The sequence below is a fragment of the Equus przewalskii genome, chromosome 14 (assembly GCF_037783145.1).
Source record: "Equus przewalskii isolate Varuska chromosome 14, EquPr2, whole genome shotgun sequence".
Taxonomy (NCBI): Eukaryota; Metazoa; Chordata; class Mammalia; order Perissodactyla; family Equidae; genus Equus; species Equus przewalskii.
Window position 1 is genome coordinate 50,260,237 of NC_091844.1, and position 18,928 is coordinate 50,279,164.

Consider the following 18,928-nt stretch of genomic DNA (forward strand, 5'->3'; position numbering starts at 1 on the left):
AAACAAGAGGAGTAGGTATAGCAATATTAATATCAGACAAAACACAATTTAGGCCAAAGGCATTAATAGAAATAAAAGAGGACAGACATACATAATAAATCCACCGAGATGAAATAACAGTCATGAACTTGCATAAACACTCATGTGTTAGAAGAAGAAATTGACAAATCCACAATCACAGACGATTCTATTATTCCTTTCCCAGAAACTGAAGTGAACTCAGAGTGGGCAAAAAAATCAAGAATATGAGAAATTTGAAAAACACAATAAGTTTGACCTGTTAGATTGATATAGAATTCTGCATCCATCAAGTAGCAAATATATTTTTCTTATAAAGCACATATGAAATATTTGGGAAAATTGGACACAAAGGAAGTCCTAACAAAGAATTGCTATTATACAGACCATGCTGTGTTTCCATAATGCACCAAAATTTGAATACTTTAAGCAAAGTAAAAAAATGTTTTTTTAAAAAAGTTGAAAATGGAGGGGCTGGGTGTTGTATGAAAGGACAGAAGGTTAGCACTCCCCTTGAAAAGGATGGAAGAGGCCCTCGGGCCTGACAACACACATACGGTTAAGGCATTGCCACCTACTTCGTGGCATCTAACCACTGTTTTTAAAAAGAAACAAGGGAGAAAGGGGTCACAATCCACAGACTAGGGAGACCAATGGATAGAACCAGAACAGGATAGCAAATATTCAACTATAGCATTAGGGTAAAGGTAAGGAAACTACCAAAGCAAGGACGATCTTATCACTCTAACTACAAATTCATAACACGAGTTGGAATAAGAAATGAAAATAATTATTTAGGAGGGGAAGAGCAAAGGGTCTAAATCAGTATTGGCCAAGTAAGTAAGAGACCACCAGAGAATAGACTATATTATATACAAGATTCTAAATACAAACTTCAGGGTAGACACTAAAATAAAATACAGAACAGAGTCACAAATCATAAATAAGGAAAAATCTAAGAAACCCAGCATAAGAAATTGCAGTATTCAATGGGTAGGCTAAAGCACACAGGAAAAGAAACGCAGGAAAGATTGACAGCATTAAGTCCACATGCATCAATAATCACTCTCAATGTAAACGGATTGAACTCTCCAATAAAAAGACACAGAGTGGCAAAATGGATTAAAGAACAAGATCCAACAATTTGTTGCCTCTAAGAAACACACCTCAGCCCCAAGGACAGACACAGGCTCAGGGTGAGGGGGTGGAGGACAATACTTCAAGCTAACAGCAAGAAAAAAAAGGCAGGTGTTGCAATTCTTATATTAGACAAAGTGGATTTCAAAATAAGACAGGTAAAGAGAGACACAGAGGGACAATATATAATGATCAAAGGGACACTTCATCAAGAAGAAATAACACTTATAAATATCTATGCACCCAACACAGGAGCACCAAGATCCATAAAGCAACTATTAACAGACCTAAAGGAAGATGTTAAAAACAACACAATAATAGTAGGGGACCTCAACACCCCACTCACATCAATGGACAGATCATCCAGACAGAAAATCAACAAGGAAATAGTGGAGCTAAATGAAAAACTAAAACAATTGACTTAATAGACATATATAGATCACTTCACCCTGAAAGAGCTGAATACACATTCTTCTCAAGTGCACATGGAACATTCTCAAGGATAGACCATATATTGGGAAACAAGGCAAGCCTCTACAAATTTTAAAAAATTGAAATAATAACAAGCATCTTCTCCGATCATAATGCTATAAGGCTAGAAATTAATTACAAGAAAAAAGCTGAGAAAGGCACAAAGATGTGGAGACTAAACAACACGCTACTGAACAAGCAATGGGTCATTGAAGAAATTAAAGAAGAAATCAAAAAATACCTGGAAACAAATGAAAATGATAGCATGCCATACCAACTCATATGGGATACAGCAAAAGCTGTATTAAGAGGAAAATTCATCGCAATACAGGCACATCTTAACAAACAAGAAAAATCCCAAATAAGCAACCTTAAAGTACACCTAACTGAACTAGAGAAAAAAGAACAAATAAAGCCCAAAGTCAACAGAAGAAGAGAAGTAATAAAAATCAGAGCAGAAATAAATACTATTGAAACGAAAAAGGCAGTAGAAAGGATCAATGAAACAAAGAGCTGGTTTTTTTGAGAAGATAAATAAAATTGACAAACCACTAACCAGACTTACAAAGGAAAAAAGGGAGAAAGCTCAAATAAACAAAATCAGAAATGAAAGAGGAGAAATAACAACAGACTCTGCAGAAATACAACGGATTATAAGGGAATACTACGAAAAACTATATGCCAACAGAACGGATAACCTAGAGGAAATGGATAAATTCTTGGACTCCTACAATCTCCCAAAGCTCACTCAAGAAGAGGCAGACAATTTGAACAGACCAATCACAAGGAAAGAGATTAAAACAGCAATCAAAAACATCCCAAAGAATAAAACCCCAGGACCAGATAGCTTTCCTGGGGAATTCTACCAAACTTTCAGTGAGGATTTAATACCTATCCTTTTCAAGCTATTCCAAAAAATTAGGGAAGATGGAACACTTCCTAACACATTCTATGAGGCCAACATCACGCTGATACCAAAACCTGACAAGGACACCATGAAAAAAGAGAACTACAGGCCAATATCACTGATGAACATAGGTGCAAAAATTCTAAACAAAATTTTGGCAACCAGAATTCAGCAATTCATCAAAAGGATCATACATCAGGATCAGGTGGGATTCATACCAGGGACACAGGGATGGTTCAACATCCGCAAATCAATCAACGTGATACACCACATCAACAAACTGAGGAATAAAAACCACGTGATCATCTCAATAGATGCAGAGAAAGCATTTGACAAGATCCAACAGTGATTTATGATAAAAACTCTTAACAAAATGGGGATAGAAGGAAATTACCTCAACATAATAAAGGCCATATATGACAAACCCATAGCCAACATCATACTCAATGGGCAAAAACTGAACGCCATCCCCCTGAAAACAGGAACAAGACAAGGATGCCCTCTACCACCACTGTTATTCAACATAGTACTGGAAGTCCTGGCCAGAGCAATCAGGCAAGAAAAAGGAATAAAAGGAATCCAAATAGGGAGGGAAGAAGTGAAACTCTTGCTGTTTGCAGACGACATGATCTTATATATAGAAAACCCCAAAGAATCCATTGGAAAACTCTTAGAAGTAATCAACAACTACAGCAAAGTTGCAGGGTATAAAATCAATTTGCATAAATCAGTAGCATTTCTATATTCTAATAACAAACTAACAGAAAAAGAACTCAAGAACACAATACCATTCACAATCACAACAAAAAGAATAAAATACCTTGGGGTAAACTTAACTAAGGAAGTGAAGGACCTATATAATGAAAATTACAAGGCCTTTCTGAGAGAATTGGATGACGACATAAGGAGATGGAAACACATTCCATGTACATGGATTGGAAGAATAAACATAGTTAAAATGTCCGTTCTACCTAAAGCAATCTACAGATTCAGCGCCATCCCAATCAGAATCCCAATGACATTCTTTACAGAATTAGAACAAAGAATCCTAAAATTCATATGGGGCAACAAAAGACCCCGAATTTCTAAAGCAATCCTGAGAAAAAAGAACAAAACAGGAGGCATCACAATCCCTGACTTCAAAACATACTACAAAGCTACAGTAATCAAAACAGCATGGTACTGGTACAAAAACAGGTGCACAGATCAATGGAACAGAATTGAAAGCCCAGAAATAAAACCACACATCTATGGACAGCTTATCTTTGACAAAGGAGCTGAGGGCATACAATGGAGAAAAGAAAGTCTTTTCAACAAATGGTGCTGGGAAAACTGGAAAGCCACATGTAAAAGAATGAAAATTGACCATTCTTTTTCACCATTCACCAAAATAAACTCAAAATGGATCAAAGACCTAAAGGTGAGACCTGAAACAATAAGGCTTCTCGAAGAAAACGTAAGCAGTACACTCTTTGACATCAGTATTAAAAGGATCTTTTCGGACACCATGCCTTCTCAGAGAAGGGAAACAATAGAAAGAATAAACAAATGGGACTTCCTCAGACTAAAGAGCTTCTTCAAGGCAAATGAAAACAGGATTGAAACAAAAAAACAACCCACTAACTGGGAAAAAATATTTGCAAGTCATATATCTGACAAAGGCTTAATATCCATAATATATAAAGAACTCTCACAACTCAACAACAAAAAATCAAACAACCCAATCAAAAAATGGGCTGGAGACATGAACAGACATTTCTCCAAAGAAGATATACGGATGGCCAATAGGCACATGAAAAGATGCTCATCATCGCTGATCATCAGGGAAATGCAAATCAAAACTACACTAAGATATCACCCTCCACCCATTAGAATGACAAAAATATCTAAAACTAATAGTAACAAATGTTGGAGAGGTTGTGGAGAAAAAGGAACCCTCATACACTGCTGGTGGGAATGCAAACTGGTGCAGCCACTATGGAAAACAGTATGGAGATTCCTCAAAAAATTAAAAATAGAACTACCATACGATCCAGCCATCCCACTACTGGGTATTTATCCAAAGAGCTTGAAGTCAGCAATCCCAAAAGTCCTATGTACCCCAATGTTTATTGCAGCATTATTTACAATAGCCAAGACATGGAAACAACCTAAGTGCCCATCAACAAACGAATGGATAAAGAAGATGTGGTACATATATACAATGGAATACTACTCAGCTGCAAAAGAGAACAAAATCATTCCATTTGCAATAACATGGATGGACCTTGAGGGAATTATGTTAAGTGAAATAAGCCAGCTAGAGAAGGATAATCTGTGAATGACTCCACTCATATGAGGAATTTAAAAATGTGGACTAAGAACAGTTTAGTGGATACCAGGGGAAAGGTGGGGTGGGGGGCGGGCACAAAGGCTGAAGTGGTGCACCTACAACACGAATGACAAACATTAATGTACAACTGAAATCACACAAGATTGTAACCTATCATTAACTCAATAAAAAATTAAAAAATTTAAAAAAAAAAAAAAAAGAAAATGGAGGGGCTGGCCCCGTGGCCGAGTGGTTAAGTTCGCACGCTCTGCTGGAGGCGGCCCAGTGTTTTGTTGGTTCTAATCCTGGGCGTGGACATGGCACTGCTCATCAAACCACGCTGAGGTGGCAGCATCCCACATGCCACAACTAGAAGGACCCACAATGAAGAATATACAACTATGTACTGGGGGGCTTTGGGAAGAAAAAGGAAAAACATAAAATCTAAAAAAAAAAAAATTGAAAATGGAATATTAAATAAATCCATGGGTTAAAAGAGAAAAAACAGAAGTATAAAATATTTAAAGCCAAGTGATAATGAAAGTACACATATCAAAACTTGTATGATGTGGCTAAAGCAGTACTTAAAGGTAACTTTATAGGCCTAAAATGCATTTATTGAAAAACAATAAATAAGCTAGGTGTCAACTCAAGTAGCTAGAAGTGGAAAGAAGAAATAATATAAAGAGGAAAAAAAGAAATGAAAACCAAAAAGTATAGATAAGAAAGAAGTTGTTTATATGAAAAGACTAAGTAGACCTCCACATTAATTAAGAAAAAAGAGGTGACACAAACAATATTAAGAATGAAAACAGGAACATAACTTAAGATATACTCAATATGTATAAAGACCATAAAATAAAATTATGAATAAATTTATGCTAATAAATCTGATAATACATGAAATGCATCATCTAAACAAATTATCAAAACTGGATCAGAAAGAAATAGAAAACCTAAATTCATCAATAATCATTAATGAAACTGAATTGCCAAAAACTTCATACACAAACCCTGTATAAGCAATTCAGATGATTTTACAATGAATTTTTCCAAACTTTTGACAAACAGATAGTCTTTATCTCCTATGAACTATTTAAGAAAAATAAAAGCTGCCCAACTTATTTTATGGGGCTAATATAAATTTGATACCAAACAATATAAAAACAATATCTCTTTTAAAAAATTGTAGACCAATTGTTTCACTTACGAACATATGCAAAAATCCTAAACAAAATACTAGCAAATGATATCCCATACAATAAAAGAGCATATCTATATATGTATATATATGCAAGCATATCTCAACATAATTAAATGTACTCATATTATTTATCACATTATAATTAGTAAGAAAGAAAAATATATGATCTCATAATTTACATAAAAACATTAAGGCATTACATAAGATCAATAGGCATGATAAAATTTATAACATTAAAAAATATTCAGGGAAAGTTCTTAATAAACAATATCTACTGAAACGTTAAGCAAACTTCATGCTTAATGGAGAAACTTTAAGAGCACTCATTGAAAACAGTAAGAAGACAAGGAAGCCCACCATCACTGTTACTACTGAATATTGTACTGGAGGGTCTACCCAATGCAATAAGACAAGAAAAAGATATGAGTCATAAGGAATGACAAAGAAAAGACAAATTACTGTTTTATGATTGTCTACCTAGAAAATTCAAGAATATCTACATACAGACTCTTAGAACTAATAAGTCAGCTGGGATGCTAGGTACAAGATCAAAATTCAATAATCAGGAATGTTTCTATGGGCTAGCAAACAACCAATTTGAAAATATAATAAAAAAGATATTTAAAATATCAACAAAACCTACGGGAAATAAATACAGCAAAAGTTGTGTAAAACATTTATAAGGGAAATCACCACTCATCAGTCACCTGAATAAAAAGAGAAGATGGGAAAACCTAATATTGTAAAGGTGTCAGTTCTCCTGGAATATAAATTGAATGCAATTTCAATAAAAAATCCCAACATGATTTTTTTGTGGGTGTGTCACTAGAAAAATTAACATTTATATGGCCTAGTAAAATCCAGGCAAGCCAAGGAATTCTGAAAAAATAGAAAATTGTAATAGCTAACAACTATTGTGTGCTTCCTTATATGGTAGGCACTATTCTAACATTTTGCATATATTATCCCCTCACAATTATCCTTGAGGTGGATACTACTATCTATTTTACAGACAAGGAGACTGAGAGAAATTAGGTAACTTGCCTAAGATAACTTGATACTCTTAGGAATAGAAATAGATGCAAGAAGACAATGGTGTAGTGTCTTCCAAGTACTGAGGGCACATAAGTAGTGACAGCATTCCACACTCAGTCAAATTCTCATTTGTAAAAGCAAAATAAAGACATTTTCAGGAATACAAATACTTTAAAGTTTACCAAAGACCATAAAGTTCTTTTATGAAAGAACAACTAAATTTACATTGACATGAAGAAAAATGAACTCGAAAGGAGTGGGGTGCCATATACTTCTGTGGGCCACTGAGTTGGCTCTGTGCTTCATTTTAGCCAAATAAGAAATAGGCAATGTCAATTAAAGAATTCACAGCACCCACAAGACAAAACAGACAAGTTGCTCACAAGAACTATTCCTGGCACCGAGACCAGAAAGACATTTCTCCTGTGGTTAAATGGATACAAGATCTGGGACTTTAGTCCGAGTATGATAATTTGGGAAAGAAGTCCTTGACTCTTACAATTTTTTTTCAACAAGAAGGTGATTTAGACGCATCAGCCTTCCGGAAATAATCTCCTTGAAGAATAGAGGAGATAAAGCCTCCTGCTTAAGACTTGTTATTTGAATGATCAGGTGTTTTAGAAATGCCCATCTTTAGGGATCTTTAGGTATATCCCAGGAAGAGGATGGATAAGGTGACCTCTGGGGGCCTGGTTGCCTGTGGGGCCAAATGGTGGTACAGGATCTGGGCATTTTTTTTCCCAGAGCTGTCCCCAGATTATTTTCACCTCCACTAAACCAGTTCATCCTGCCAATGCATTTGGCCACTGACCTGAATTCAAGATTGGATTCTAGCACATACTGGTTATGTGACCTTGGCAAGTTACTCCTCTAATTCTAGTTTCTGAATCTTTTATCATGAGAATAATAATAGTACTTCCCTCAAAGAGTTTTAAAATGAAATACCATATGTATGTGCTATATATTCAATAAATGTGAGCTAGTGTAAAAAAAAAGGCCGAGAAATACAGGCAAGCACACAGAAAATCAAAAGCACCTATCATCCCACCATCCATTTCGATGCATATATTTCCAATATCTTTTGGACGTATTTTCAGAGTGAGATTACAGTGCTTTCTGTTTCATAACTTGCTTTTAAAATTTAACACCATACCCTAAGCATGTCCTATGTAATTCGGTATTCTTGTACAACATGATTTGAAAAGGCCACATCGTATTCCTTAAGGTTATTTTACTTCTTAATGACCCCTGCCCTCCATCCTCAATGCAGGCCCCACACTTCATGTATTTCCAACCCATCTAACCCATCCAGATGATAACTAGCTGCTTTCTATTGGCTAATTGGGGATGCAGGCTTCATCTCACCATTCAGACCATCTGCTCCTTAGGTCGGGGCTACATTGCTAGCCTTCATTACCTACCCAGCGTCCTCTGTGGGGCTGCACAGCAAACCCTCTGAAGGATGGCAAATGACCCAGTTTAACAAGATTCCATGAGGTGGTGCAAAAGCTGAACAAGGCAGAAACACAATTTCACTCCAAACAGTATAAAGTTGACTTCTGTGGCATTGAATACACTATAAAAATTCTCAGGAAGAGGAAGAGACTGGAGATTTTTATCTGAGTGCATTGTTTTTCTAAGCAACAGGGCCAAACAAGTTCAAAACTTAAGTGCTTTCTTTTTTAATGAAAGTCACAAGACTTCCTTATCAATGACCTTCTGAGACCACAGTAAAACCTTACTAATTCATACTAATGAGGATCTGTCAAACTGATTCAGCAGAGAAAAGTGAATTACATCCTTTTTAAAATAAAGTTTATATCCAATGAAATTCATTTTTTAAAAAAATCTTTATTTACAAATAGTTCAATACCTTGACCTGTTTTGATGGATTGTTCAGAACCTGATCGAATACATTTGTTACAACCACATTTATTGTTTGCATAGAAATGGGAATAGCTAAAGTTCTTGAGAAGTGTGCTCTCCCTAAAAACAATAAAAGTTCAACACCCCTTAAGATCCTGCTCACACAGCTCACTCCTTAGGAAAGCCTTGCCTTCTGTGTCATGGGAAGCAAAGCCCAGCTCACCACCCCATCTCCAGTTCTGAGCGAGCAGGCAAGGTTTCCAACATCGACCCAGATCAATCCCTGAAAAAAAAAATCTCCAGATTCCAGACTTGCTCTGTCCAGACCCATCTGAGCATTAACAAGCTCCTTCTAAGCACCCAGAAAGCCTGTCATGGAAACACTGATTCAACCGTAATGAGAACCGACAAAAAAAACCCCACACAAATGAACTAAACAGTCTTCCACCCAATCAGAGTCAAGTTGAAGCAACAGCCTCAGGATTAAAATGTGAGGCTTTTTCCCCCCTTTTGTGGTCCTGCTCATTTTAGTCTCTTCCATTGCCTTGTTTTCACAACTCCTGTTTATGAGAAAGTGGGAGGGGGGCGGGGGGGGGGGGGGAGCCGGAGAGAAATGCAGAGGGAGTATGCCAGGCTGGGAAGGTCAACAAACACTGCGGTTTATGTCAGGCAATTTAAAGCTTCTCGCTTGGGGGAGGCTGGAACAGTCTGGGGTAGTCTGAAAACAAGCTATGCTGAACTCTCCTCTCCCACTAACAGATAAGTGTGGCATGAAGTCTACTTTCCAAAGATCGGGTTCTGCACAGTATTTTTAGCAAGCTCTCTTTTTATCTATCCTCTTATTTTCTTTTTTTTCCTTTTTCTTTCGGAATTAGAAAGTCGAATTACATGAAGTATCACTATTTTTGGAAGAAAGCATAGTTGGGGAGGTCAGAAAAGATGCCCAAAGGAAACAGTAAAATCCCAAAGAGGAATATATTTTAATTTCTCCTAGGACCCACAAGGTACGATTCGTGGGTCCAGGGGACCCAACACCAAATCCCAGTGAATGTCATTCGTGCAGTAAATGTTGGGCAAGTGTGGATGTCTCTGCGGTTCTGGCTCCTTGGCCTGGGTCATCACCTTCTCGGGCTGGAGGGGGGACACCACGCTGGAAACATCAACTGTGGCGGGAGCCCGGGAGACACGCGCCTCTCCGGGAAAGCAGGGGAAGGGGTGGTCGCAGCACGAATAACAGCAGCCAAGAGGAAAGAAAGTGAGAGTCCTGGGGATAGGAGGACCACAGCCCCCAAGGGAGGGATGAAGGCCGGAGGCTGGTGACCCAGGACGGGGAGGCCGGGACAGAGCGCGGGTTTGTATGAGCCCCCGGCCGCTGCCCTCGGAACTGAGTTTACATTCTTTTCTTTGCTGTTTGAGTTTTCTTTCTCTTTAGAGCCGGCCCAGATCACAGCGGCAGCCCCATAGCTGAGATGCGGAGGGGAAGCCCCGTCAGGGCCCACCCCTGCCCCTTGCAGGCCCGGGCACCTCTGGGGGGAGCGAGGGCGGGTGTGGGGAGATGGGGCACAGCGCACGGGGCGCCCGTGGAGATGCCCGCGTCCCGGGGCGCCCGCGCTCCCGCCCGCAAACTTTCCCAGAGAACTGGGGGCGGCCCCACCCTGGACAGAGGGCTCCCCATACCTCCCCGACTGTCCCCTGCAGCTGGTCACTCACGAGCGGCGCGGCTGGGGCTCCGACTCTGGCCGCCGCCATCCACACCAGGAGGAGAAACAGCAGGAGGAGGGAGAGAGAGAGGGGAGAGGAGGGGGAAGGAGGAGGGGAAGGAGAGGGAGGGCCAGAGCCGAGCCGACCAGAGTGGAGGGGCGGGGAAGGGGTGGCCACTCCACACTCTCCCGAACCTGCCCCACCCCCTGCTCCGTCCCCTGCCGGCTCCCCCTTCTCTCCTCCTCCTTTCTGGCCCTGGATGCCCCAAAGTTTTTCTGGTGTCTGATTCTCCCTTCTCTTCCCTCTGCCTTATCTTCCTTACCCTGAGTCTCCAGCCACTAATAGGGGAGAAGATACTCCCTCTAGCAAAAGTTGTGTGTGTGGGGGGGGGGGGGGAGTGGGGGGAGGGAGGGGTGCATTATGTGAGTTAAGTTTGGATGCCCCCTGGAAGCAGGTGGCTGGAACCCTTGACAGGTCTGAAGCCACCCAGCACCCCGTAGGACCTTGTTGCCGCAGATCTGGGTGGTGGGATGATGGGGGGACCACCCACACACAGACATGGACTTTGTGGTCTGGCTTTCCCTATTATTTCATTGAGTTTTTTTGTTCTGTTTTCTCTTGTGATTAGGAGAACTAAAGAATTACTTCTGAAGCCTCTCTTGAGTGCCTCCTCCTTCCCTTCAGGTGGGCCCAGCCCTGGTCGCAGAGTAAGATGAAAGGTAAAGATGGAGCCCCACCTTCCTGGGCAGTCAATACTCAGGAGGAGGAGGAGGAGGAGGACCCGGATAGCTTAGTGAAATGCCAAGCTGCATGGATGGGACAGAAGGCAGATATTTACAGATGCCTCTTGTGTGCTGCCTGCAGAGCGCAAAAGAGAAGGAGAAGGGGAGTTGTCCTCAGAGAAGAGGTTAGAAGGTGGCTTCTAGTCCCTACTCCATGGCCGGCTAGCAGGTGACTCTGGGCAAGTCACTTGGCATCTCAGCCTCTTCTAAAAGAGGGGCTGCCTCACTGGTAGCAAGTAGAATGAAAGGAGAATATCTACTCGTGCCTTTTACCCTGGAGGGACGGCCAACCCCAGGATGGGAGGCTTGAGCTGGGTCTGAACAGACTTAGAGGGGAGACAAGAGGGCATTCCAGGCCCTGGGACATGGTGCTTTGGAGGCTGGCAAGACAGGAAGCCTTAGGGGAGGCAGGAAATGTTTGGATGGGAAGGTGGAGCTGGGCATGTAGCAGAAAAGAGGAAATCCATGAAATTTTTTAAGCAAACGAATATTTTGATCCAAGTGATGTCCTATTCACCTTTGTATTCCCTGAGCCTGGCATACAGTAGGCACCCAGTAAATCCTTGTGGACTCATGGCAATTGAGGAATATTGACTCAACAGTCTGAAAGACGGACTATCTGGGAAGAGAGGCTTGGGCCCAAGGAGAGAAGTCAGGAGGCCCTCATGAACATCTCACCTGGAAGTAGAATGCCTGGATGGTAGACAGGAAATGAGGGAATTCTGACTGAACACTTCCTTGCGTTTGCATAGCAATGTGCTTCTCTTCAATGCTCTTTCAAGTGTAGTCTTGGTTTTGACCTTGCAGTTCCTTGGTGAAATGGAAAAGATATTCAGGGGCCTTTCAAACACCAGCCAGTGTTAAGAACCTGCACCAAGGGCTGTGAGGATGGAAGGAAACATTCAGAGATGGCACAGGAGTGCCTGAAATCACACAGCCAGGATCTACTTAGGATACTTTTATTCTCAGATAAAATTTCTAATTGTTTTTATGCTTAAGACACCCTAAGCAAACAGTCCTCCTCACTTCCCCAGTTCCTCCAGCTACCGTCCCAGCACCAGTCAAGGGCTGAGGAAGGGCAAGAGGGAGCCTAAGGATAGGAAGTCAACTGACCAATTTGTAACTTTTGAGACTCTTCTATGGAACAAGAACAGGTACTGGGCCCAAGTCAGCCTTCTGGTAAGGAGCTGAGAGAGGTGCTGAGCAAGGACAAAGGAAGAGGGAAGTAGAGAAAGGGAAGACAAAGAGGTACCTTGACCCCATGTATTCTGGCTGAAGCCCCAAACTGAACCTCCTATGTCCTGTGTCCAGCCAGCAAGCCTTCTGGGGAGGCCAGCCCATCTCAGAAAATGCCACAGGTAACACCTGGAGAAAGGACTCATACAGAAAACAATGTACTTGACAGACAGCAATTATCATTGCATTTAAATAGAATTTGAGTGTACTTTTTTAATTCTATCTTCTTTGAATAAGCAGATTGGCCTTGATTAGTAAGTAGCCCACCTAGTGAAAGAAATCTCTTTGGGAAACTTTGACACTTCTGCAAAGTGAATAGGCCCATAGTTTTCTAAAGACAAATAGTACAGTTGGTTGAAAACCATTTATCTTTTGCAAGGGACAGTCCTCCTCCCTTCTGTGTGACTCAGTGTTACCCCCAAATGTTGCCACTTTCATGAGTGCAGATTTATTTCTTGGAACTCCTCCACATAGTTCCAACAGACCCTTTCTGGCGATGTCCCTTTGTATCAAAATCGGGTGGTAAACAACTCAGCCTGGCCTTAATAGCTAAGCCATGACAGCCGTTTATCGCCAGCTATGACCTCATTTTACTCCAGTTCCTGTTCTTTTCCTTGCTCTACAATAAGTAGACCCTCAGACTATATTATTCTCCTTTTTATTAACAGGGTTCCCTTTCCTGGAAGTTTTTTCACAGAAACCATTTAGAGGTTCCACACTGTTTAATGAGGGGGTCCCCAAAGTGTCTGTAGATAATGACCTAGTAGATTAACTTGCAATTCCTCAAAACTCAACTCAGCTGAAGCTGTCAGGATCGATTAATATACATGCAAACCAGTTTGCAGAAATGCCCGATTTGAAAGAGGACTTGGTTGGGAAAAGTGGAGGCTTCAGACTTAGAACAAGCTTAGCCCTAAATGCTTGATAAGAGCATTCCTCTCTAGAAACTTTATAACAATGAGTCTCTATTTATATTGCAACATTCATTTAAAAGAGAGTAAGGGCTGCTGGAAAACCATATTCAAAAAAATATTACCCAATTTATCCAAAGAACTTGCAATCAACAATACAAAGAGACTTATGCACTCCTATGTTCATTGCAGCATTATTCACAATAGCCAAGATGTGGAAACAACCCAAGTGCCCTTGACTGATGACTGGATAAAGAAGATGTGGTATATATATACAATGGAATACTACTCAGCCTTAAAAAAAAGACATAATCATCCCATTTGCAGCCACATGGATGAACCTTGAGGGCATCATGTTAAGTGAAATAAGCCAGACACAGAAAGACAAAAACCATATGATTTCACTCATGTGGAAGATAAACTTACAAAGACAATAGCTTAGTGGTTACCAGGGGAAGTGGGGGGAGGGTGGGCACAAGGGTTGCAGGGGCACATTTATATGGTGTTTGACAAATAGTAATGTATGACTGAAACTTCACAATGTTATAAACTATTTAGACCACAATAAAAAAAATTTTAAAAATACATATTTCACAGTGCAGGGCTTCAACAACAGTGAAAATGAAACAGGAAAAAAAAATGACCATTTTAGGCGCATGATGCCTTCTGGCCTGATCTTTGAAGAACACGCTGTTTTTAAACAATTTTTTCCATGAGGAAACCTGAATACTCTTTGGATAGAAATCCCAGAGATAAAAGCCCACATCTTCACTGAGAATGCCACTTAAAAGCAATGGTGATTAAGGGGATGACCACTTAATCAATTCAAAGTGACCCAAGATTGGCCATCGTTTGTCCTGGAGATGGGACACTCTTCGGTGTGGCTGAGCTACCATTGTCCAGTCCCTTGGCCCGCTCCCTAAAATGTGTCCACTTAGCATTTCTTGAACACCTACTATGTAGCCAACATTCTGCTAGGCATTGTGGGCAATAAGTATAAGGCATGGTTCCTGCCTCATAGCATCTGTAGCTGCTCAGGAAGAGGGCACACAGGGAAATGACTACATGAGATATGGTGACAGTTGAACACAAGGAGAGGTGTCCTAAAGAGATACAGGAAAGCTGAAGAGAGGGAGAATGGTCTTTAGCATCTGAGCAAGAGGGGAGTGACATGTTGTTCTTTGTTAACTGTGTTGTTTCTATTCTTGGACCTATGGCGTGTCACCACTCAGCTATTCCACTGGTGCTTAGGGAGCGGTGGGACTGAGTTCAGAGATCATTAAAGCTCCTGGTAAAACAAACACAGAGGTTCTAAGTGGGGGAGGTGACTTTTGAGGTCCCTACACCTACAAACCAGCATGTTTCTCCTTGAGTCCATTCTAATCCTCTCCTTATGAAAAGTTATTCTAATGCTGCGATATAACCTTTTCTTTCAAATATCTGGAAGAGCTGTAATGGGTTTTCCTGCTCTAATGCTTTGATTGCCAGTTAATTTCCTAATTTGGATCTAATTACTAAACTGCTTAAAAATTTAAGTCCCAGGCAACCGCTTACTGACAAGCTTTCCACTTATCACCATGGTGTCTGAGAACACGGCCCTTAACCAAGGACGGAAGCTTCCTCCTCTTTCACAGAACACACTATTCCTTGTCAGGGTGGCTCTGCCAGATGGTTTCTTAGCCATCGTCAACCAAGTTGCTGTCTTCATACATTAAAGTTATAGAAGAGTTTAAAGCCTTTTAAGAACTGGGAGCAACTTCTAGGGTTAATGCTGCATGAAACAAAACTATAAACTGCACATTTTTTTTTTTGGTCTGAGGATTTTTATTATAAAGAAGGCTTTAATTCATGGTCATTTGGAGAGAGCCTCTTGCTCCATCTGTTTTGGTGGCTTTCTTAGCTAATTGGTTCCTCATTTTACTTGTTTTTTTCTCACAGTTTTGTTTGGAAATAGTGCAGCCGAGTTTTTGTTTGTTTTGTTTTAATGGATAATGAACTTGGAAAGTGGTCATGTTGTTAAAAAGAATCTGTTAGCTTAACTGATAGAGTTAGTTTCTTACCCAAAGCAGTGGAGAATCCAGCTTTATCAGCTTTGAAAAGTGAGCAGTATTGCTTATAACAACATGATGGAGGTGGTGGTGAAAAATGGTGTAACAAGACACATGCTACTTATCAGCATTTCTCAAGCTGTGCTTGGAGGGTCTTTCCCCTCACCCACGCCTGCGACAGAACATCAGTGTCACATCAGGGGGCACAGTGAACAGTGTCCCCTGGAGTCATGCAGCCAGCTAACCATCACCCCCCACTCCTATTAAAGAGCCTTTTTTTTCTCATTTGGAATTTCTTATAATCCCAATTTTGATTAAAAACATATATCTTATATATGCATGAAAAGAGCAGGAATAAACAAAAATATTAATAGTTGAATCCCTACAAAAAGAGATGTGTGCTCTTGATAGTTTTTCTTATTTTCCAAATTTTCAACAATGAGTATGTGGTATTTAATCAAGAAAAAGTAGGAAATGTCGTTTTAATAAGTTCTAAAAACTCCATCTTCTCCAGGATGCAATGCATGATTAATTGAAAGTCCTTTTCTTGGACTTCAGCTAACTCTCTGAGTCACTACTCTGTGCCTAGACTGAGAATTACCTCTTATTTTTCACTTTCCATGCCCCAAGAAGCCCAGACAGAACAGACAGCTCTTTTGAAAGATGCACTGCAACGGCAAGTAGAGGAACGGGGCAGTGACTGGAAGGGCTTGTGATGTGAGAGGGTGTTATTTAAGAGTGGGAGACACTTGATGCCCAGGAGGATGAGGAAGGGAGATCTCAAGACAGCAACAGCACTGCTAGCCGAGAGATCAACCGAGACGGCCTGGAGCAGGTCAGGGCTCTAGGAGGGGCTTCTTGAAGACGATGAAGCTAGTGGAATGCTCAACTGAGGCTGACTGCACTGAGAGGAGAGTTACACACCTGGGAGAGAATTTAGGAATAAATTAGTGATAAGTACCATAGAAAACATAGTAAATAATTTTTTTAAAAAGACACATATTAACTCCAGGAAAAACAAAGAGTTGTACAGGAAAGGAAAAGTAATCATAGTACATTACATGACTCAGCTACCAACAGCATTTGAATAATCATAATAAAGTATATAATGAATAGTGACCTAATCAAAATGTTGATGTAACTAGTTTGAAGACGGGAAAATAGAAAGTATCTATGTGTATGTATGTGAGTGGTGGGGTGGGGAAGGCAGATGAAACAGAGGCAAATCCTCATCTAACTGTGAAGTCAGTTGATAATGCCAACAGCAAAAGCAAATGTAGCACACAATTTGGAACTATGGAGACAGAGACCAAAACAGTGAGTGAAAGTGGTTTTCTCTTGGGGCAGGAAACGGGGGGGGGGGGGGTGGGGTGGGATCAGAGGATTGTTTTTGCTTTTGTTTTGCCTTGTTTTGTTTTCTCTTTGTAATAGTTATTTTACAACAGTTTGACTCCTAATTTTAATAAAATACAGACATTTAACAAACAAAAGTTACAGCCTCCATGTATTCTCTCTCACTTGCTGCCCTGAAACAAGCCCAGGGCAGGATGGACAACAGGACAGTCTGTGATGAAGCTTTTACATGATCACTGCTGTCTCACTATCAGGCCACCAGCTCCCAAGGGCAGCCAGCCTGTTGCACTTTTCACAGTCGCCTCAGCACTGAGCGCACAGCAGACACTCGGCGCGTACTTGCTGAGTGAATGACAAGTTGGGTAAAACGGACTTAGAGGTCAGCACTCACCATCTCCACAGAGGTATGCACCCTTGAAGTATTGACAGGTGAAATGACCCCATGTCTGGGAATTGCCTTAAAATACTCTAGGAAAACAAGAAGTGTGGGAAAAAGATAAAGCAGGATTGGCAAAATGTGCATAACGAGTAATGGGATGTAAGGGTTTGTACTAGTCTCTCTACTTTTATGTATGTTAGAAAATTCCCTTATAAAAAGAGAAGTAACAACGTCATGGCATAAATATATTAAATTCAGAGTTTGGTAGTTAGGAAGGTTTGTACAACAGAGAATATGTAAAAAATATGCAGGGTCAGAGAAGAAAAAAAAAAGCGTGTCAAAGGCACACCTTGTGCCAGGGCCATTAGCCCATGAAGCTACCTAAAGCTGATGGAAAGAAGGGGTAAGGGGCATATGCGTTAATGAAGACGTGCCAAGTTGAACGAAGTACTAGAGTTACTGAGAAATTTACTATTTTATCTTCCAAATATATAGTAACTGCAGGAATAGAACTGACTGTCCTCAATGTAAAAGGCTCACACTACAGGAGTGAATAATCCAGACTCTGGATTTGAATCCTGGCTCCACACGTACTGGATTTGTGACTGTGGACAAGTTGCTTAACCCTTCTTAGCCTTAGTTTTCTGTCTGTAAAATGAGGATAGTAATAGCACCAACGAGAAACAGTTATAGGAGGTTTAAACGAAATAATGCATGTCAAGTCTTACCCATGCCTGACTTATGGTGAATGGTTAACAAACAGAGGTTATTATACGCCTTGGGAAGGGATTCTGCCAAGAGAGCAAAGATCCTAGCAGTTAAGCTAAGGGGGCAATTTTGCCAGGGAATCAACTGCACCCTCTACAGTCATGCCGTCCCTCAGCTCTAGGAAACCTCCCAGGATGCACTGACCCTTACAGAATGGCCAAGCACTCCCCAAGTACTGCCCACAGGTCAATGCGGCCAGATGCGATGCAGGGCAATAGGGGCGGCTGGTCGGAGAGTTCAGGCAGCTCACAGCTGATGGGAGATACAAGTCTCAGCCACCAAAGCAGAGAGGAAAACAATCTCAAGATTCATGCTGTCTCCAAGAGAAAAACAGGCCCATCACTCAGGAGAAGTGAAACTTTTCTTGACCCAGAGGTCTATGGGTTTTCATAAACGTGGAGGGAGAGTACACTGGGGTGTGGAAGGGAATGAGGAGAAAGTGAGCAAAGGTCGGCTGTAGTGTCTTGCATGTACATACACTGCTGGACCGGGCCCAGCAGGCACTGAGGAGCCACGGTGAAGGCTTTCCATCAGGAAAATGGCTCTGCAGAGATATGTTTTAGAAAATGGTCTGGTAAAAGGGGTGGGAGGTCTGGAGTACAGGAAGACCAGATCTCCAGACAATAGGGAGCCAGGGCTCAAGTTAAGGCATCAAGTAAGGAGAGGTCAGAACTGAGAGACGCTGCAAAGGCAGGAAGATTCAATAAGACAAGACAACCAACGAGACATGCGAGGCGAGGAGGAGTCAAAGGTGACTCCCGGTCTCCGGCTAAGTTACAGCTCGGTGGAAGCTAGTTGTCC

General features: G+C 41.0%; 1 protein-coding gene and 1 non-coding gene across 3 annotated transcripts in view; one reads left to right on the plus strand and one right to left on the minus strand.

The window, feature by feature from the left end:
- Positions 1 to 10,851, minus strand: part of STON1 (stonin 1) — a 54,777-nt gene extending 43,926 nt beyond the window's left edge. Inside the window, exon 1 of one of the 2 annotated variants that reach the window (XM_070572712.1) lies at positions 10,627 to 10,851. The gene's annotated coding sequence lies outside the window, so the exon portion shown is untranslated. The remainder of the gene's footprint in view (positions 1 to 10,626) is intronic. The other variant, XM_070572713.1, reaches the window with a different exon arrangement.
- Positions 497 to 622, plus strand: LOC139075881 (U6atac minor spliceosomal RNA). Its single transcript, XR_011526793.1, has one exon. It is a non-coding gene; the product is annotated as a U6atac minor spliceosomal RNA (small nuclear RNA).
- Positions 10,852 to 18,928: the final 8,077 nt, after the last annotated feature.